This window comes from Gavia stellata, chromosome 9 (genome assembly GCF_030936135.1).
Source record: "Gavia stellata isolate bGavSte3 chromosome 9, bGavSte3.hap2, whole genome shotgun sequence".
In the NCBI taxonomy this organism is placed as follows: Eukaryota; Metazoa; Chordata; class Aves; order Gaviiformes; family Gaviidae; genus Gavia; species Gavia stellata.
Window position 1 is genome coordinate 7,706,781 of NC_082602.1, and position 22,402 is coordinate 7,729,182.

A 22,402-nucleotide genomic window follows, 5' to 3' on the forward strand; every position below is an offset into this window, starting at 1 on the left:
GACTCACAAAGGGAGCTACGTGTGGAGGCTGTAAGGGCCTGCCTTAGAGAAAGTCAGGGTGAAGACAATAGAAAAGATGGTGAGAAGATTCTCAACAGTCATAGCTGCATGTAACATGGCAGCTAAGGAAGATTGGTATGGTCTTTGCCACTAAAATGCTTATGGATAGGTAGCAAAGGTGCTTCTAGGGAAGGGAAGGAGTTCTAGAAGGATATAAAGATCATGCCTCTAGCTCTAGTGTCAATTCCAATGGCTTGCCTATTCCACAAAGGTGGAATGAGGCGTTGCTTCATTTTCTATGTTCGCCCTCACTGTTGTCTTGTGCAGGGTATCTACAGAAAGTGGGAATTTCTGTGAGAAACTAACTTCGGTCCTAAATTCAACTCTGAAATGTTGCTGATAAGGAGGGAGAAATGCCTAGAAAAGCTAAGCAGGCTGCTAGTCTCTTCAGCTGAAGAATCTGCATTTCATTTCTGCTTTTCAAGCTAGCATGAAACCTCTGAAAGCTACTTGTGTCATTGAGCATTGCTTTTAGGGCAGCATCTGAGGTGAAATCAATGTTGCTCCCACCTTAGCTTCTTGGAAAACCTTAGCCTTGCCCCTGGATGGGAACCAAGCCACAATAATGCAGACATTTACCAAACCCAGAGAAGCACTTCTATAATTAATTTCAGTTGGGACCAAAGGTGGAAGCAACACAGAAGTCTCAATTCACATGTCATCAGGCTGTCAGCTCATATTTGAGAGTCTTATCAGCTTCTTGAGGGTGGGCAAAAACCCCCTCCTCAGAGTCTGTTAGCTAACCTGTGAAGAGCTGGTTAACTGTGATACAGCAGTGTTTGGTTCTGACACGTAAGGTGATGGGTTTTTTAATCTAAATCCAGAGGAAAATTATTCAAGAACAAGCTTTGTTTGACAGAGTGGTGTCAATGTCAATCTACAGTTATGCTCAAAAGCTCATCTATCTACCCATGATTTCTTCACTGCATTGGAGTGAACAGTTAGTATTTTAATGCAGATATTCTATTTACCTGTTTGAAACTTTGAAAGACTGTTTTGTTGACCAAGCAGACCTGTTTTACAATATAAAATGGATCATAAGATATGTCTTTGGTATTGCATGTGTTGTAATTTTAAGTTGAAAATAGTAAGGTTTATTCTCTCTTCTTTTTTTTTTTCTTTTTTTTTCTTCTTTCCCCGTCAGGAGTACCACAGTAAGAGAAAGACATGAAATATCTGTAATGGAATTCTGCTTTTGACCAAGATGTTAAAGATGGATATGAACATTTTTTTCTCCTGTGAGGTAAGTGTTCCCAGGGAGAAATTAAAAAAAAGAAAAACTGACTCATTTCACTCAGTGTTGCCTGTCACCGCTGCTGTTCTGTCCAGCAGCTTTTGGACAGGTATTTTAAAGTTATAGCATCTGTGACTTGGAGAACTTTGTACTGAAAGTCTTAACTGAAAAGTCCTAGAATTAATCCTTTCACTTACAGGATTAGTCAGCTTTGTTCTGATATTCCAGTAGATAAAAACAAATGTATAAAGGATCTGCATTGTTGCAGAGTTAGTGTAATGGGCGGCTTCTGCTTTTGACCCAATGTCAAGCTTTTCTTCAAAGTATCAAAGAAACGGAAGCTGCTAAGCCTAATTTTCAAGAGTCAACACTTACAGAGACTAACTGCAGATGCAGGAAATAAGTGAGATCCTGGGATGAAGAAAGAGTTTGTACCACAAATACGCAGGTACTCTTTTATGCAACCAGGCAGCTTTCTCTGTTACTGCTCTGTGCAGTCTAGGGAAAAGGTGGGGCTGTTGCCAGCCTGAATTACAGATGTGTATTAATAATGCTTTTGCCAAGTCCCACACCTAGATCTTCACAGGTTCATGCAGTAAGCATGTAAGTTAGTAAAGCCAAATACATCTCCTTAATTTAGGATCACAGGAAAATTCAGGTCATAAGGAACCTCAGGGGGTCATATAGTCCACCCCCCTGCTCAAATTTTGGAGTAGTCAATGAAATGAGGTAATTTTCACCCATTGGCCTTCCCAGTCTGTTACATGTTCAGAAGCATTAACAAAAGGTGGATTTATATCTTGCCATATGTATTAAATGTACATTATAATAATGCAGATAGGAACATAACACGCTACTAAAATTTGTCAGAGGGAAAATATTTTAATTAAGACAGGATTGTATGAGAATGATCTGTTTCTCTGAACAAAGGAAACAATAATTCTCTGATGTATTAATTTCTCGCAATTACAAATGAAACATTTACAGGTCATCTAACACAGTGACATGTTGCCAATATTTTCAAGACAGGTTCCCTGCAAGAATGACCCCTTCCCAGGCATCTCTAGGGAATCTATTTATTTACTTTCTCATGTAAGCAAAATTGCTTTCTCATAATAAAGGGAAGGGAAGTGAACACGTTGCTTATCCTGCCTGATACATGTTACTGAAACATTTCCTCTGAAGTATAAATATTTGTTCATGGGAAAACGTAGTGACAATGTGAAGAAAAATAAGCATCTTGTTAGGAAGCTTAGGGAGCAATCTCTCCCCTGGGCTCTCAAAGTAAACACAAACCAAGTGATCCCACCCCCATTGTTATGCACTACCAAACAGAATGTTTCATGAGCTCTAGGAGTAACTACCTCAGTGTTTTGGCCAGGGAGGGTCATAAAAAGAAGGGGTTAATGCTGTCAGGAGAAAGATATTTCAGCCTTCAGAGCCTCATAGGAGGGTCACTGAAGTGAAGAGACACTTGTTTTACTTTGGATTTATGCTTATCTCAATGTGCTTTGAATTGATCCCTCAAAGTTGGTAATTTAATAGCTTTAATAGTTACATTAGTAATTTAATGAGCCCCCTCCAGCATATCATCAAAGACAAACATATACTTTGTGAACAAAAATAGAAGTCATTTTATAGGTAATGCAGTTCCTGAAAGCCAGTATATAATATTACATGTGTGCAAGTTGTGATGCTATTAATTATTTAATATACACTAAAAGTGATCTCAGCATCACAAACTACTTATTAGGGCAAATGGCACACCTAAGAACCCCAATATCTCTCTTCACTTCTGCTCCCAGTGCGAAGTCTCACTTCCCAGCCTGATCTTCTGTCTCTAAATGAATTTCTGACTAATACACATAGCTTATGTAATTAAATTACAGAATAATGTTCTCGGAAACTTGCTGTTTCTACACCAGTTTCTGTTGCTTCTGTGATTGGGTCCCACTTCTTGAAGAGAACATATCTCCAGGTCTGGACAAAAGTTAACTTATGTATTGTCATGTGCTTGAGTCAGAAAATGCTACATCTGTGGAAGGCATGTCTTTGTAGAGGTGTTATTTGCTCCTGAATATCCCGATCACAGCTTATTTGCTTATGGGCTTCTGTGTCACTTGAGGCATTATGAGACGAGTAGTAGTAAATTTAGCTCTCTGGTTAAAGAAGCTACTGCTCTCTCAGAGATTACTTTCCCCACAGTCAGTGGAATAAAATCGGTACATGTGTGTTAGCCACTACAGTGCAGAGCCTGGCAATTTAATTTAGCTGACAATTCAGATAGGTAAAAGCAAAGTTCTGGACTGTGCAAAATGAACAGTGAAACAGTAACCTTCAGTAGAATTAAATGTAGCAGAGCAAATTTCGAATTTCAAAACTGCTTGAGCTAGTTCTTTGCAAGCTTACGATTGCTTGTGACTAGAGATTAGAAAATTGGGGGACTGCTGTGTGTCTGTGGTTGGAGTGTGGGGGAAGGGGCAGTGTTGCTATATATTGCTTTTAATCACTGTAATTAAACTTATGTTGTCTAGCACTGTCTATCACAGACTGTTGAAATCCTGTACTAAGCACGTTTCTAACTTTATCATGGGATTTCCTGTGCTTTTGATAAAGGAGAGTGAATGATTCTCACAACACCTAGGCAGAATCAGGAAACAATTCTTTGTTATTGTTAGGTGGGAAATGAAGAAAGAAATGATGCAGTTCTGAAATGTTCATTAATTCAGGGAGCTTAAGCAACAAGGTCCCCAACACGGGAAATCCAAGTTGTGATATAAAAGCAGTGCTGTCACCCCAGAGCATCTTCTTGCCAATTGGAATTACCTGTGTCTCACACTTTTGGAAGCAAGGGCCTAGCACTCTCAAGATGAGGATTTGCAGTGACGAAAACATACTTAGTATGGTAACAGTACCTGAGCTTTAGATACTTGCTTGTTTTCACCACTTTGTCAGTGGTGAAATGTGCTTCTTCACAGGCTCCTAAATGAGCAGATGTTCCAATAATTATCCTGAGCAACAGATACCGTTTACACCTAGGACAGATATATATGTTATGGCCCTTACGACTATCCATGTTTCAGTTCTTGATTTACGGCTATTGCTTAACACTTGAACTCCTTAAATTTGGCTCTTCTATTTCAGATACATGTTTTAAACTGTCATGTGTGCTTAGGTGTATATGTAGATTATTGGTTACTAAATAAAGAGGAATGTTTCAAAAAATACTTCCCAGTCTTCTAAGGAAAATACCTGTGGGTCAGGCTTTTCTTTAGGCAATGCAACTGTCTCTATTGAAATTTCTACGGGGGTGAATTTGGGTCTTTTAATCCTCCTTTCTTTGTGTGTTTGCCACAGTGGTTCCCACTGGCAACACTATAGTTAAGGAACTCTCAACATTTCTCTTACAATAATAGTACAATAGTATTTTAGCTGTAGTTCTGAATTTCAGCTAGAAGCCTAATGTAAAAAATAAGTGCTGTTCACCTATTTTAAATTGGAATGGTGGAGGAGTGTTTATCTTCTGTAACAGATATAGTTTGACAAAATTTTATAGGCAGTTGCTTCTGTAAATAATTCATACTTTTTTCCTGCAAAAATATTTTGGAGATGAGTTGGGGGAGGCATTCAGTTCACTTGAGACTTCTATAATGCTACAAAATGCACACTGCTCTAGCACTTTTGCCAATATGTATGGGAGCAAATAAGCTTAATACCCTTATAGTTCTTCTCTTCTACCCTTACCCAGGAAAAGGACTCTTGCCTGACTTGGAAAAGACTGTAAAGGGTTCTTTAAAAATAAAAAGCTACATGCCGTGCTACTTTATTGAAAAAGAAAAAAAACTGTTACTAGAATTCATGATGCTTTGGCAATATGACTTCCAAGCAATGAGTGCATGAGAAATTTCAAGGCACTGGCATACTTTTGATTTTGTTAAAGCTCCCTGAATGCCTGATTAAGTTCAAAACCACTGCTGGTGGTTCTAGTTTGGTTTTAATTTTACAAAGGTAAATTCTGCTCCTGACATATTTAAATGCTGCAATTACCTGTTTGTGTATGTGTAATGGGAAAGTGATGTCTTTTTCTCCATACTTTGCAAATCACACAGTATACATAGTAGCTTGAATCCTTTAAGCTCTCTGTCTTCTGCCTAATCTGTATTTCAAGCCTGTAACAATGACATTTTGACAGCTGCTGGAGGTAGTATATTCCACACCCTCTGTAAAAACTGCAAATATGTGTAAGAAAGATGTGCTTTCATGGTTGGTGGCTTTTGAAGGGTAGCATTAAAAAAGAACAGAACCCTTTTTGGTAACTCTTCCTAATAAACATAATTTGGGAAAGTCTCATCAAACAGCCTGCAGTGAAACATGCAAACTGTCTTCATTCCCTGCTTCTTAGACTTGGAATCACTTGTGTGCATTTGCTTGTATGGATCATTTGCATGCATTCCTCTGCAATTTCTGCAATTACCATTATCCTTCAGCTACACAGTTTTGCTAGAATTTATAGAAAGTGTTTCAGGGGGAGAAAGATGTCCATCAGAATGGACCCTGCTAATATTCTTTCTGCATATGACTCATTGGAGAAACAAAAAAGTGGTAACTAGATTTGCTTAGACATACTGAAGTAAACCGCTAAAATAGATGAGCAGTGTTTGGACAGTAGAAACCTTGTATTGATATAATCTGGTCTAACCCACTGAATTTAAATTTGTGTTGCAGAAGTGCAGTCTTTGCAAGGCATTCTGTGCTAGTTTAACTAAATCATGTCATTAAACTGGTGTAAATGGTTGTAAGAGGCACAGGGTCTTACCTTCTGGAAAAGCTTTTTCTTTCAAAAAATGTATGGTTCAAAAGTGGAGAATGTGCAGAATGTAACAGGAGTTTCAGACTTTGAATTTGGATCTTGAATGATTAAAGCCACAGTGTTGCTACTGTGCAGAATAACATTATTCAAAATAAATGAGGAGTTGTACTGTAATCCTGGGGGGGAGGGGATTGTAATCCAAACCAGTACATTCTTTGAACAACCTAGTGGAGAAAATATTAAAGTGATAGGTGTTTCATTTAGTGCTGTTTTGTTTCAGCTACTTTAAGTTATAAGTCTTCATCTTTCTAAGACAGGCATGTTGCAACTAATTATATGGACAACGACTTCTTGAATTATCATCTGAATTGAAGCCCAGAGGAGTCAATGGAAGCTTTTCCCCATCAGTTTCAGTAGGATTTGTATCAGGCCCTTAAACCATGATTGGGGTCTTTTACTTTCGCATCTAGCTAACTGTGGAACTGAGGTGCAGAAGAGTAAGTTGTAGTTAATAAGGCTGTTTCTCAAAGATAAATGATGGTGAGATTAAGCTGCCCTTGGTTCTACTATTTTATCCTGCTTTGTTGATTTGACACCCTATAAAGATCAGAATATGGCTGTTGGCTGCTGTTCTTGTATACAAGCAGTGATATAGAGACCAATAATACTAGTCTTTTGCAGCTGTGAAAAAGGAGAGAAAATCCCCTTTGCTTCTCTTCCCCTCACCACCCCTACACTACACCTTCCAGTTCCTGTAATTAGAGATCTGTGTTCAAGGCTTGTCCTCATGATCTCTTTATAGCACCAGTATAAGCAACTCAGAGCAGTAATAGCATGTCGTTGCAGAGATCTCTATGTATTGCTTCTGTAGAATTTATGCAATCTTTGACCAATATTTCAGCTTCTAAAAGTTGGTCTACATTTTGTATCCTTCTGCATATGAAGCTACTAGGCTTTTAATACATTAGGTGATTTTTACAAGCCTCAAAAGGCAGGGAGAGCATTTATAATGCTTTAAAGAATGAGAGCTGATTCATTTATATATCGCTTTTAAAGCTCAATAGCTTGGATCCAGAGTAAGAAGAAAAGACTGTGTTTGCCATTGAAAACCTCCTCTTGTAGTATAAAGGGGTTCCAAGATATCATTTCTCTTTGAAACTTGGTACTCGGACAGAAGTTCATTTTGACTGATCTACATAGAGGAGGGACGGAGACCAACAGCTAGCCAGAAGGTCAGACAGACAGAAGATCTTCCCCAGCTGACTGTTTGCTATGACTCTCATTTCATTCCACAAAGAAGTTCTTTCCATTGCATTAATATCTGATTAGATGGCAGAAATGTTTTAAGAAACTCTGAACAGTTATGCAGATGCCAGCACTACAGGTGAGATAATTGGATAACGTAGTACAGACATGAAATCAGTTCTTCAAGGTGAGGATTTGCTCCTGGGATTAGCTTTTCATGTATGTGTGAATGTTGTCCTGTGAAGTGGCAATAAAGAGTTATTCTGGGCTGAAAATGTATTTCTGGTATGTCCCAGTCTGTGAACAGAGGCAGTAGCTAGGAACAGAATTGTCAAGAAATTAGAATACTTCTTCTCATGTTAGTCAAACTTTCACTGCTGCATTAAGCATAACATTACCCTTAATTTTGGTTAGTGAGCTGTATAAAATATAACACTCCAATAGATTGCCATAGAGGACAAATCTCCTGTACCTTGGAAAACCCCTTAAATACTGGAAATAGCTGATAAAGCAGGCATGCTTTGGGTAGTTGGGAAAAAGTCTTATGACACTTTGGTGCAATCACTTCCAGTCTCATTCCCTTGCCAAACAAGGTGAAATGGCACACATTCAAGAAGAAATCCTCCTACTAGCCAGTTACTCCCATTTAGCTTCTGTTTGGAACTGTTTTTATAAGCTGATTAAGTCTTTCTTACCCATGTTGTAGTTCTGAGGGTCTAGAAGCAGGGAATATAGCAAATACAAGCTGTTGCAAACTTGTTACCATTAAAAAAAAATACACATCTTATACAAAACTGTGCTGTACAACAAATTCTTAATACAGCCTTGTCCTCTCCGGGTTGTGAATGCAGCAAGCTGTAACTCTGCCACTTCTTCCCTTGGGAGACTCTTACATAACCACTCAGCTGTTTCTCTTGCTGTTCTTCATATTAAGCCAAAATTTTATTTTGCTTAATTTTATTCTGGTACACCTAACTTCGCAAACTGGGACTATTCAAATGAATTCACTCCCTTTTAAGACCAGACTGTGCAGCCTGTAGAAAAAAAGTGCAGCAGCAAAGGCAGTAATAGAGTTTTGTAAGGTTTCACGAGAGAGACTCTGACAGCGCAAGTGAACAGGCTGAGATATACCTGAGTCAGCAGAGCACCCTTCCAGCGACAAAGGCTAACCACATACTGGGCTGCGTTAGGACGAATGTAGCGAGGAAGTTGATGGCAGTGATTATTCCCCTCTACTCAGCACTTGTGAGGCTGTATCTTAAGTACTGGGTCCAGTTTCAGGCTTCACAGTACCGAAGAGAGATTGGCCAACAGAAGAGAGTGCAATGAAGGGCCACTAATACAGTTAGGGGACTGAAACACAAGATGTACATAGAGAGACTCAGAGAGCTGTTTATCTGGCCTGGAGAAGAGAAGGCTAAGAGGGCATCTAATTACTGTCTCGGGTACCTAACGAGGGGTTATAGGGGAAACTAGACTCATCTCACAGTTGCACAACAAAAGGACAAGAGGCAGCAGTGACAAGTAGCAGCAAGGTAAATTCTCACTGGGTGTAAAGAAAAACGTTTTCATAGCGAGTGGCTAAGCAATGGAACAGGCAGGTTGGAGACTGTGGACTTACCATCCTTGACCTGATCAAGCTTTGAAGTTAGCTGTGCATTGAGGAGGAGGTTAGACTAGACGACCTCCGGAGGCTCCTTCCCACCTAAATTGCGATTCTGTTGTGGGATGAGGTGGGGAGAGCAGGGTCTTACAATTAACAGGATAAATATGGAAGCAGGAGAAGGCAAAAGTCAACATCCTACACATGATGAGACTAAAAACTAAAGCATTGTTGAAATATAACCCTCTGAAAAAGTGGTAGGTATCTAATTTTTATTCCAAATTATAAGTATTGGCATTTTCCTTCTCTAGATAGTCCCTTTCTTGTATACCCAGCTGTTTAAAATGTATGCTTGTATTAAGCATTTTATATCCCTCTGCTAGTGAAAAAGAATGTGGAACTACAATTCGTAAGGCAAACAACTGGTGCTATGTATCATTCATAGAATGCTCTAATAAAATCTGGTGCATTGCAGGCTTCTTAAGTGATGATGATCTTGCACTATATTTAGCATCCAGTGAATAACTGAAAAAAACCCTAACAAATAAATGCATAGTGGTCTATGTTAGTGTCTAATGCACACAGTGAAGATGTCATTGTATACATTACATGTCTCCACCTCTGAGAATTGAGACAATTGTGTGGGATAATATGAAAAGGGATGCAACTGGCCTAATGAATTTTCATAGTTGGCTGAGAATAGATGTTGACATCACTAATAGAAGCACCTTACGTCAAATGCTAAACTCTGTCCCTATTACACTGAAGAGACAAAAGAACTGTGTACAATATATAATAGTTTTGAAAAGAAAGCTAATTGTGAATGCATAAGCATTTGGCATGGGTACATTACAGTTCTGAATGCAAACCCATTAATAAAAAAATTGTATTGACAGGAAATTACTTGAATTTTATTTCAATGTGTATAGAATATGCATTTACATAGTTTTTTCAAGACATTTATTCTCTTTATGAATTTTTTATGGATAAAGTCTAATGGAATAGATACTAATCCATTACAGAAGTAGTTAGAAATGGTTTTGATGTACCCACATAATTAAAGCCTCTAAGCCTAATTGTGGGGAAAAAGTAGACTTCAATGACAGAAGCTGGGTAATTCTGATATTTTAATTCACATGCTGCCAGTTGGCTGAGACTACATCTATCACATACAATGGGTGGATGGTGAAGTCCATAACTGAAGTACCACATGTCTCCTTATTTTGGTTGTACATCATTCATTCATGTTCTTTTGTATTGTTGAAAGCAGGTTTCATGGCCTGTAGAGAGCACCTTCTGTTCCTGTGAGATTGCCATATGCAACATGGAGCCCATATGGGATAATTTAACTTACTTTGTTTTACTTAATTCCTTGTGCATTTAAACTTATTTCCACTAACAATCTTTTAATCTTAACACGCTCTTAAAGTGTAATAATGAAGGGCCCCTGCATTCAGGGATAAGGGAGAGAGAGGAACTCTAGTTTGTCCTGTACTCTTGAGTTTTGTTTTTGGACTGTCCCAGGCTGCCTCTGCAATGTCAGATCCACCCTCTCTCAGTGCACGCTCAACCCCAGTCCTGTAACTGTCCATGCTGACTGTTGTCAGTGTGTGTAAATTGTCTTAGGAAACTGCGTTCGTGCTAGCATGTTACTACCTAAAACAGAGGGGTGATAATCTCAGTTGTCCTGAATTAAAAGCTTGAGTGGGTCCTCAGAGGGAGCAAGGGGCTGCATCACTAGATTTTTTTTTTTAATTTTTTTTTTTTTTAAGCAGTTATCTGTGATAGACCCTGCCTAGACATCTAATACAGGGAAGAACCCCTTGCTTCCACATGGCCTCAAGTCTGGATGGGTCTGGGATGTAGACTTTCTCAGAAGGCTGTTAAACAGTAATATAAAAACTAAACCCCAGGCTTACCATGCTTAAACTATCATTCTTCTGCAGACAGAGCAGACTTAGATTATGATGGGGTGGTAAGAAGCATGGGCTAGTCCATTTCCTCCTCTTCCAGAAGAGTTTTGACAAAGAAGCTGAAGTGAATGCTTGTAGTTCCCTCTTCCTGCACCTCCTATTATCCTTGACTGGTATTTTTTCAACCTTTCTACTCCTGAGCCTTTCTCTGGTGTCTCAGGAGTGCAGAGGATGGAAGGGCCTGAGGGCACTGAGCTTCAGCATTTCTGAGCTGGTAGAAAGCTCCCTAAGGAGTTCTGCTAACACTGTATGTTGGAGCAGCCTCTGAAGTTAAACTAACTCTCCAGATCCAGGAGTAGAAAGGTTATTTGTAAATTCAATTATGGTTTATGCACAACTGATGTTCTCTGCTGATGTTTTTTAGTCATCTGAGAAATATATTCTCAAAAACAAAAGGTTAATTTAGCCCTGGAGTAACAAATAAGATGTTGGAGCATATGGGAATATACCTTTTCGTTTGCACTTCCAAACGCGTTTTGTGATTTAGCAAAACTAAAATAATTCTCAGTAAGTAGAATTCTCCATGGGTGTGAATGCATTTTTTAATTATTATTTCATTCTTTTTTATTCAGTTGTTCTCGAAGTTGTGTGATAGTCTTAAAAGCACATAATGGAGATGCAATGATGGGGCATGCTTGGCAGCCCATAACCATGTTTTGGATAACTGTACGGAGTTGGTAAAAGCAGACTCCGTAGTTAAATGCTAGCCATGGTCCAATGCCGTGTCCTTTAGGATTGCTTGCGAAGGTGGAGCATATTTCCTTCTCCCTTTCCCTCTAGCTGTTATTCTCCCCTGAACACAAACAAATAAAAAAGAAAAATTCAATCTGGCTACCTAGAGTACTTAAACATCTAATTGAGTAAAGCTTTATCACTTATATATTTTTAATGCTTATGCAAAGTCAGTGGAAATACTTGTAGTTTATTACTGTGCTTTCTTGTATTATTAGGAAAAATTTCTTTACTGAGAGAGTGGTGAGACACTGGAACAAGCTGCCCAGGGAAGTGGTGGAGTCACCATCACTGGAGGTTTTCAAGGAACGTGTGGACGTGGCATTGTGGGACATGGTTTAATGGGCATGCTGGTGTTGGTTGATGGTTGGACTTGGTGATCTTACAGGTCTTTTCCAACCGTAGTGATTCTGTGAAAGCCTAGAAACTGTCAGTTGCTCTACACCCTATTAGAGATGCATTCCAGCCACTTCTCAAGGTGTGCCACTCAAGTTTGTGGTCAAAACTCAACTGTTTGTTTAAAAGTTTGGAAAATGTAAATACAGTTCAATAGGATTATGTGTCAGAGAACAGAGAGCTTCTAGCTGTCCTCAGATTTTATTTTATACTTCGCTGGAAAAGCTGCAGTCTGAATTACATAAGAAGGTATACGTTTGTGGTGGGAAAGCACTGAATGGTAACAGTTGCCATAGATGGTCATTAAAATGGAAACTGTAGTAGCATGTAGCTGTTTCCACCTCTGCAGAAGCTTCCAAGCACTGGGTACCCTTTGATGAAACAGAAAAAAAGAGAGAAACTTGAGACCTTTTCTTTATCCCCATCCAAAGCAAATCCCTGTTTCTCTTTTTCCCATTTTAACCACCTGACTAATCTTTGCTATTGCTGTATTCTGCTAAATTTACTGTTGTGCACTAAAAATAACGCTTTCTCCATTCTTCCTGCTCTGTTCCTTTATTCCTGTAGAAAAGCTCTGTAACAAGCTTGCAAGCAGATCTAAAGGTTTTTGGGTTTTTTTATTGCAGTCCAATACTTTTTGAATCAGTATCAGAGCAAGTCTGGTTGCTTTGTATCAGTTTTCTCCCACACATGATGCTAACTTACCTGTTCTGACAATAACATTCACTCAGTTTGCAGCAGTGGTAGTTTGGTGTGTTTAATAGAAACATGGGGTTCTAGTTCTGTGATGTGTCTTCAGAAAGTGATCATTTAGACTATAAAACAAAGGTACCAATAAGGAATTAAGATTTGCCATACTGAAACAGTCCAGTAAAAGGAATAACCTTTTTATCACTGCCAATTTTTTTATCACTCTGCTTTGCTCAGCCTCCTGAATTAAGTAGGATGAATCTGGGCCTTATTGTTTTCCTAAAAGTTGCATGTCCTAGAAACAAGTGAATACACAGGGATTGTTGTTCTTGCATAGAATGAAAATTTTTAGCCCTCATTTGTAGAGAAAAAATAGTTCATGTAGAGCTTGAAACTTAAAAAATGGAAGGTAATTATACTACAAATTTTAAATCTGTTGACTTTTTTTACTTTTTATTGCCTGCATTGTCAATTCGATATTTCTTTGATTGCAAGCAGATGTCTGAATGAGAGTTGGTTTAGTTTCTGGTGCATCCAAAGTCTATGCAAAGCTAGGAAAGTAACAATATTTGCAATGATGCACGTTGTTCTGCTGCACCTAATAGCCTCCTGTGGTATGAAGTTGCAAACTGTAGTTTTTCCTGACATAGATGTACTCAATTGAAAATTGTTGCAGTCTGACCTGGTTAATGTAAGTTTGGCTTCTGGGTATTTGAAAAACGTAAGGAATTGACTATAACCAAATGCAGTTGGATGCTGTTAACCTGTTATTGCTACTGTTAACTGTTATTGGAAGTGGTGTTTTTAAAACAACTTTATAACATGTTTCCCGAAAAATGACTGTATTATTGCTACAAGACTGTGCAATCTGTGAGTTCAGGTTGCTGTAAGAGAATATTTTCTTTCCAACAATCACAACTATGTCAAAAAAGTTCCCTTAGCTGCAGCAGTCATGTGCATACCCTTACTGGTTAGTTACATGTTTGTTGATGTCAAGTGGTAAGTAGAAGAGGGGGAGAGCAGTGTTTTATCAGGGAGCCTGCTCTGAATTGTGAGTGCTTTTCCCAGTTACAGACAGGGCCCTCAGCCATTTTCGCTGGTTAGAAAACTCCAAGTCTAGATTGTCAGCTTAAGAGAAGGGGGGGTTGTCGTTTAATTGTGTGTCAGTTTTACGTGAAGGGTTCAATTGTTAGTGAAAATGGGGAGAAGTAATTTCAAAACATAACGGCAGCACCTGCAGTAAGAAATTGCGCACCCAGTTTCGGGGATTATCCAGGGAGGCCTTCAGGACCTTTGCATTGTTTATGCATACACAGTATTTACAGAGTGTGTATACATACGGGGGGGGGGGGGTGTATTAATTTATTTTTGACTAGTTTCGTGTCCGACCTTTTCCCGCGCGAGGCCGTGGCAGAAAGCCCCCCCAGTGTGCCAGTGCCAGGATGGAGGGGGAGGGTGCGCCCCTGGGCTGCCCCCCGCTTGCCGTGGCGCGCTTTCTGCGCTGCCGGCAGGCGCCCTGAGACGGGCCGGCCCGGGCGGAGGCGGCGGGCGCGGCTCCAGCCGCCGCCCCTTTACGCGCGGCCCCGGTTTCATGAATGAAATCCAATCGCCGCGCTAAAAATAGAACGCGGGGCTGCAGACGTCACCGTGCGCGCGGCTCCCGCCGGCCCTGCCGCCGCCGCCCGGCCGCCCGAGTCAGCGCCGCGGGGCGGGCCGGGGCGGGCGGGGAGCCCGCCGCACGCCGCGGGGCCGGGCGAGCAGAGCAGCGCCGGCGGCACGATGCCTCCCTGCCAAGTCGGGCTGGCTCCTGGCGCTGCCCCGCCGCGGTAAGGAGCAGCGGGAAGGGGCCGCGGCGGCGGCTGCCACCCGTCTCCCGTCCCGCCGGGGCCGGGGGGCCACCCCCGCTGCGTGCACCCCGGCTGCCAGGCATCCCGCCCTCCCGGGTAGGTCCCGCGTCGCCCGGGCGCGATCGTGCTCGGACCTGCCGGCGCAGCCTCCGCGGCTGCGTGTGCGGAGCCGGGTCGGGCTGGCAGCCAACGGCTCCGCAGGGCGCCGTCTCCCCGCAGGTGCGCTCCCCGCCTCGTCGGGAGAGAGGGGAGGAGGCATCCTCCCCTCCCCCCAGGGCAGAGAAGGCTGAGTCCTTGATGAAGCAGATCTGCCTGGCTTCCTCTTCCAGCGAGGCCACAAGGTGCAAGGCGAAAATAGAGGGGTACGATGTGTACGGGAAGCAGAAACCTCCTGGCGCTTGTTACTTCTGAGTGTCATTTACTAGAAACGTGAAGGATTTCTCTTTCGCCCCTTCTTTACCCCTGCTGTGTCTGTGGAGTCTGTTGTGGGTTGCTGTGACAACAGCAGGAGTCTGCTAGGGGGGTCTTGCAGCACACAGATTATCAGGTGTCTGTGTCGGGACCTGTTTGGGGGCCTTAGAAAGGGGCTGTAGAGACAAACAGTAGTAGACTTCAATTTGTTAAGTCAACCTCTAGTGGGTATTGTGGCATCCAACATCTAGAGCAAAGAGAAATCAGTCACTGGACAGACTGAGGCGGACTAGTCTTGGAGAGCTCCGAGTTGCCTTCTACTGGTCAAGGCACTACTCAGGCTTCTGAAGGCAGCAATATACTTGTTTAAAAAATGATAATAATAAAAGAAGGCCCTTGAAGCTCTGCATATGGTCACAGCGAGAGCAAGGAAGTGATGCCAGAATATTCTCAATGACTTTGTCCATCCTCAGTTTGTGTACTATTTCAGGACACGCAGCTGACTCGAAGCCAAATGTTCAGCTTGAGCTGTAATAGAAACTGAGGTGGAAATTAGTTTGTTTGGTGTGCTCGAGGGGAGTTCTCAAGCTGCTGGTCTTTCTCGGCAAAAATAAAGTATGTGGGGAGAAAAACACCATTGTTAGGACTACATTAAAGAGTTGCCATATGACTGCTCAGTGTAAGTAGGAACTGAATGGCACATATCTCTGTACAGGCTGTATTTCAGGATTGGGAGTCACGGTACCTGGAAACAGAACAGTTCAATTTCTTTTCAATATTTTTCTGAGGTCCTCTTCCGTTAGGTTATGCTTTTCTTTTATATGCACATTGGATTTGTATGCCTGATTCTATGTCTCAGGTATACAATGTATCTATACACTATTAACTGAAAAAAACCTCAAACTTAGTGAGTTCAATATTTGTACTAGGGTTCTTTATCTAAGTGACATAATACTTAATGAGCATAAGACCTGGGCCAGGCTCAAATGCCTAGAAGTATTTTTATCCAAGAAGAAATAAACATCAATTTTAGCTCTGAGGAGCTTTCTAAAACTCCTGCCCTTTTAAAATTCCAAGCTTCACAAACACTGTAGAGCATTAGGCTGAGAGGAAGAGCTGATCACTTGACCAGTAAATCCTGATGTTTGATTCTTTGCTAATACATTTTATTCGCTGGAAAAATGCCTGCATCCAGAGGTTGACCTGTGCTGAAGGAGATGAAAGGACAAAGAAGCCTTGAAGTAGGAGAAGTGAAGGAGCAACAGGTGTTTGACATGCTCCTCCCTTTCTCCCATCTATCCTGCCAGAAGAGTAAACAAATGTTGTAGAAGGAAGTATGTGCTTGGGAAGGGGGGAAAGGAAAGGCTGAGCAGTCCTTGCTGCATGCAGCAGAGCAGCTCATAGCAAGACTAGTCAGACTGGTGTGCATGTACCCTTTGATAATTGATTGGGTTTCCATAGAAGAGCTCAAAACCTTGTGCTGGAGGAGTGAATAGTGGCATGGTCCATGAGCGAGAATTGGTGCAGCCTGCAGTACATGTGGTGATAGTTGGGCCCTTTCTTACTAGGTTCATGAAATAAAAGTATGGATTCCATTTGGTTCCAGTCCAACACCATTCTACTTTTCTGTTTTCCTCTCCTTTTTGTCTGAAGTGAAAGACACAAGATGACAATTTCTCTCTTCTTTTTTAATGTTTTTTCTTCGCAAATGAGTCTCTGTGTGGCACTAGACATTACAAGTAAACTCCACATCTACTCGCTTCCTTCACATTTCAGTTCATGTCGCCGGATTTGCATTTGAGACATAAATGCAGAACTTGACCCAAGATTTGAAAGTAGCATTTATCTGAAGTCTGCCATCCTGAAGTATTTACTATTTTAGTCAGTGTTTAGGTCTTCAGGGGGGTTTTACCTGCTGTCATTATGACGTCTCACTCTCCTTGTGCTTTCCTTGAAGTAATCATATGTGGGAGTGAATAAAATCACATATAATATCTTTCTAACATCACTGATTAACAAAGAGGAGAATGCATGAGAAATGTCACATAAAATTCAAGATACAAGAGCCTGGTTCTGTCTTTTGGAAGAAAAACAAGCACAGAAAGTGAATTCAACAGCACCCTGTTCTAGAAGGTCACCAGTGTCTCTGGAATATTTTTCTTTGTTTGTAGCCCTTGCAAAACTTGATAAATATTTTCCCCACAGAAATGCACAAAAGTTGGGAGAATGCCTTGTTTGGTGGTTATTGTTGGTTGTTTTCCTTCTGTACTGTTGGGAACACTGCTCAAAATAATGCCCTTACCAAACAGAGCATACAATGTCAATGCCTGTCTTTATAAATGGGTAAAATCAGTAACAACTTACGCTACAGTATCTGTAGTCTAATGCTGTACAAGCTTCTGATGCTCTTAATTACATAAGAGTAAAATCAGGGATTTCATGGAGTTTGTTACCATGAAACCCAGTAATGTTGAATCAGGCTTTTCCATCTCCCTTTAATCTCGAGTTTTGTGTGTTATCTCGAATACTCTTGAGCATCACAGTCACTAAGGATTCAGCTGCAGCTTTGCCCCAGTTATGCTGATCCAAATAACAAACCAGGAGCCATTGTATCTGATGTTCTGTCTACATTAGTGGGTTGTGTGATGCAGTAGCAGAGGACCTGGGGATGAAAAAGTTGGTGCTGGGTGTCCATGCTGCACACATTTCAGGGGCAAAGGGTGTTACTTCAGATTACCTTTAATCTGGTCCTATAGACTGAACACTCGCTCATTAGTGGTGGGTGGCACATCTTTCACTTCAGATTCATCTGAAAGTAATTCACTGTGTGCATGCTGTGGCTGCACCAAAGCATGGTAAGTGGTGATGACTGGGATATTTGCTTCAAAAATGTGTTCTTGATCTGAACTAAAATGCTAGTAGAGGTGCACCCTTAATCTGCTCCTGCAGCGTAATCTTTTGTTGCAGAAGGAGGACTAATCTAAAGACTTGGTGCAAAATGGCATTTTATGGGTGGCTGCTTGGTAAAGTATCAGCTGTTTGGTGATGGTTATCACCATCAATGGGTATTGTCCGTTCTTCAGTTTCTTGGTTCTCAGCCACTTTTATTAATGTCAGCCACAGTTAATTTCAGTTTGTGATGATAACAGATCATGACCCACCACAATGCCAGATCTTGGTCATTGTCTAGTCCCTTGTGTCTGCTGTGGTCATCTCTGGTAAATGGAAAGAGCAGTCAGTTGTAGCCAGGTGTATCTGGAATCCTAACAAAATGCATCTGCAAAGCCGAAGTGCAAGCCTCAAATCAGTCATGTACCAGCTATGGATTATTTCCCTCTTTCCAGGGGTGGGACCAGCATGGTCACCCTTCCTCACAACTCTCTGCACAGCAAGAAAGAAGAAACAAAAGGAGGCACAGGGGACTGCCCTGTGCTGTGGCCTGTTCTTGAGGTAGACTCTGAAGAATTGATGAAGGGAGGGCTGGCAGTGTTGCAAGCTGTCCCACTATATAGAAAACACTCATCCCAGATTTTTACACACTAGGTTCTGAAATGGTTAAATCTCGTTCACCTGCTATATGGATTAATTTCTAGAGAGATGATCTCATCACAGAGGATATCACAAGGTATGTCACAGGTCAAAATAATATGTAAGCTGCTCAGTGTTATCAGCTATTTGATTTCTGCCCTTCAGGTCTATCAGAACTTGTCAGAAAATTGACGTAGTTCAAGTCTAATGCTGAGCTTTCCATTTGGATCTCTATTTGGTCTGATAGACTGTGAGTGTGTATAACACAACGACAGGTCCGTGTAGACGGCACATTTTCAGGAGGCTCAAGAGAGTCAGTTATCGTACGTAAATTTGGATATTTTCATGCTCAGCTACTGAGCTTCAGAGCAGTCTTTTATACAGTAATGTGGGAAGAATTTGTATTTTGCTAGTATCTCTGATTTTTGGTCATCTAAGGAAGTGCTCATTGTTACTGATCAAAAGGTGTTGTGTCATTCCAGAGGTAGGTCGGGCTTGATGAAGGGTCCTAATAACGAGCCTTCAGAAACAAACAAATCTAGAGTCAAGCATGCTGGGAAAGAGCAGACTGACAGGCTTCTGATACTACAAGCCATGAATTATTATTCCCTGTCTCTACAGTTTCTACGAAGGTTGTGGCAATGATTTGACTGAGAAGTTTTCTAGGTAAATGTAGAGACATCTGTTGTGTCTTCAACTTTGCATTTTCCTTAGAGGCTGCTCCTTTCATTTCTGTGGGGGACCATGGTCAATTTTTTGCTCCCTTTTCAACTTGAGGGATAGAGCAGGGGTTATGGCATCTGAATTGAGGCTTCTGATAACATCTTTCTTCCAGCAGGTAACAAAAAGTAAGGGGTAGCATCCAGGATTAAATCTGATGCTTGTTGGCCAAAAGCTGTCATGAAAGAAGCTGGTTCAGGCAAGCTAAGTGGAGTCTGTCTTGATGACAACCTCAGTACTTACTTTCTCTAGCTGTATCAAATTCTAGCAGCATTCGGTGGGATTTATTTCTTTGTTGATACTGGCCCTAAGCTGAAACACACCAACTATCCCAGAACAGCTGAAAAAGGGTAGAGCCAGGTCCTGCCCTTGTGGAAGATAAAGGCATTCCTGCTGACCTCCATGCTCCTTTTGTGGGCAGCAACAGCCAGGGTTATCTCATTTATCACCTCATGCAGTGAAGCAACATTTCAGTCAGCTACCCTTCTCTTTTCTACCCATGGTAGACCCAAGGGTATTAGGTTTGAGATCAGGTTAACTCTAGAATATCAGGACTTTTCTCCATTCCCAATCATTGCTTGCATCTGTTGTCATCTTCTGTTAATGGGCCAGGTAGGGCAAGTAGTTGATAAATTCCAGAGTTAATCTTGAATGTCTTCCTCCCGTGTCAGTCTCTTCCTTTTCAGGCTTTCCATGTAAACTGCGAGAACTTTAAAAAATGTCAGTAGGGCAATGCCTCTTCATCCTGGATGAGAATCCAGCCTGATGGGCATCATGCCCATCTTTGACCCCTGGTGACCTAGTGATCTGATCCCACCTTGAGTCTTCTTATCCTTTGTCACCAGCTGGTTCTTGGATGCTGACCAGTAGTAGTTTTTCTTTTTAAAGCCCTCCTGCAATTTAATAAAATACTAATATTAATTTATACCTTGTGAAAAATGTTTTGTGATGGTCTTTCAGCAGCTGATATAGTTTATCTGTTACTTGATACCATGTTGTGATTTATTTCACAAATATACTTGGTGGGGCCCTAAATTCATTGATTAAATTGAGCCAAACCACAAAACAGCCTTTTGGCCCTTAACCTTTCCCCAGACCAGAGCTGTCTGAATTCTATGCTCTTTTGCACAAATGAACACTAAGTCCTCCTGCTTTTTCCCCTGGTATATAAGTGTTAATCCATTTTTTGGCATTTTGCATCTCCTTTTCCAGTTTCCATGGTTGCAAGAAGTAACTTTTCAATTTGGGGATGGAGGTAAGAGCATTGCGTAGTCCTGTAAGATTTTTATACTCCTTTTGGTATGTTACTGTGTAATGGCTCTCTGAAGGAGTCACTCCAAAACTATACTCAAAAATACATCTCCAGAATAGACTGAAATATGGAGTACCTACAAATGCTTTTTTATACAGTTTCAAAAGAGTGTGTTTTTCAGGGATAAATGTTGGTGGTCTTGCTGCCTTACTGGTGGCCTGAGTTTTTCAAGTAATTCCCACTCACATCATTCATATTAAGTGGTGGTAGATTTTGGTGTCTCTTTCCATTAGATTCCTTTAATAAGATCGTGACGTAATTGTGGTTGGCAACCTGTTTGTTTGAAGGACTTCCTGGTTTGCATGATTGGTCAGATTACATGAGACAGGTTGGAATTACTAATTTTTTTTTTCCATGGAATAACTTAAAAACTTTCCTGAGCAGGCAAGGTTCTTACACGCTGTCTCTCTGTACCTTCAGCTGAAGAGTTTGCTCTTAACATAATAAATAAGTCATACTAAGAGTTGCTATCTGTGTCTTACAGGACCTGTTTAAGTACTGAGCTAAGAAGTAAATGCCTGCAGGATCACTCCATCATCAGTGCTTAATGTAGACACTCAGTGATTTGTTTGTGGTGTTTTGCTGAAGAGAAAAGGGTTGATAATTAGCTACTGCTCTTTGAAAAATTCTTGGTTATGTTTTGTATAAGCTAAGTGATGATTTAAAATATCTGGAAATTTCAAAATGGGCAATTAGCTACTTAGGCAGTGAGATCCATAAGGACGGATTCCTGATCCTGCACAGGGAACTCACTGTTGGGTTTGGATCTTCATCCACTTTCTTTCTAGCAGAGAAAAATGCAATTACAGCTTTAAATATGTTAAACTGCATTCTTAAACCAAGGCAAGTTCATGGTTAGGATCTGGTTATCTTTTGTATATAAATACACCTACATTAATACAGAAAGAGAGAGAGAGAGAGATTGTGTGTGTCTATTGTGTTTAATCTGTGTACCAGTGGACTAGATAATCAAATGATATGCTGTATCTACGGATCTTTTGGAAAATTTCTCTAGAAAGACAGTGTGTCGTTACTGAGGCTGACCAGCCAGAAGGATCTGCACGCTATAGCAACCACAACTGTTTTCTAGTGATAATAATAACAAATCATTCAGCAATGAGGAAAAACTAAACAAAAACCCAAGCACCCTAGAGCAGTTTGAGGTGAAGCAACAGAGAAAGAAATCAGTGACTGTAACCGTCTGCAAGCCATGGTTCAGAACAGCAACCTTATACTTCTTTGGAAATAAATCAGCTTTATTTAGAATAGTTCTTTTCTGCTAATCAAGTGAATTAATTAAATGACTTTATCTTACATCTTGAGTCTACTCACATCTCCTGGTTTTTGGCCGCCTCTGCCTCCTTTTCATCTGCAGACAGTCACAGGTGACAATGTAAAAATGGAAACATCCTAAGAGATTTCTGAGATCCTGTGTTATTCTTGCAGGTATCTTTTTTCATTTCCATCCAACTGCTCATCTTTCTTTAGAACTGGATTAAGCAGCTGAATCTTTCACTGCTTTGTTTTGGGAACAGCCGTATTTGATCAGATCTTTCCCCTGGTAGGTTTCTTGCTGCTCCTCATTTGATGGCCTTTCTGTTTTTCTCTGGCTTTTTTTGGCAGTGTCCTCTCTGAGACTGGTTACACTTCCAGTAACTTTCCTCTTACTTTACCCTATTTTGGTTTGTTGGTAAACTAAACTATTGCAGGTTGTAGGTTGGTTCTAGCAAGTTTTTTAACTGGTCTTGGAATTCTATGCTTTTTTTTTTTAATTAAGCTTTCTATACCCTGGTTTGCTCTTGTCTAACCAGTTTTGTTTCAGTTCCAGTTGGTCTTCCCAG

The 22,402-nt window shown here is 40.9% G+C and overlaps 1 protein-coding gene across 1 annotated transcript in view; it reads left to right on the forward strand.

Moving 5' to 3' along the window:
- The first annotated feature begins 1,289 nt into the window (after positions 1 to 1,289).
- Positions 1,290 to 22,402, forward strand: part of RHOBTB1 (Rho related BTB domain containing 1) — a 48,452-nt gene continuing 27,339 nt past the window's right edge. The window contains exon 1 of the mRNA XM_059821171.1: positions 1,290 to 1,303. The gene's annotated coding sequence lies outside the window, so the exon portion shown is untranslated. The remainder of the gene's footprint in view (positions 1,304 to 22,402) is intronic.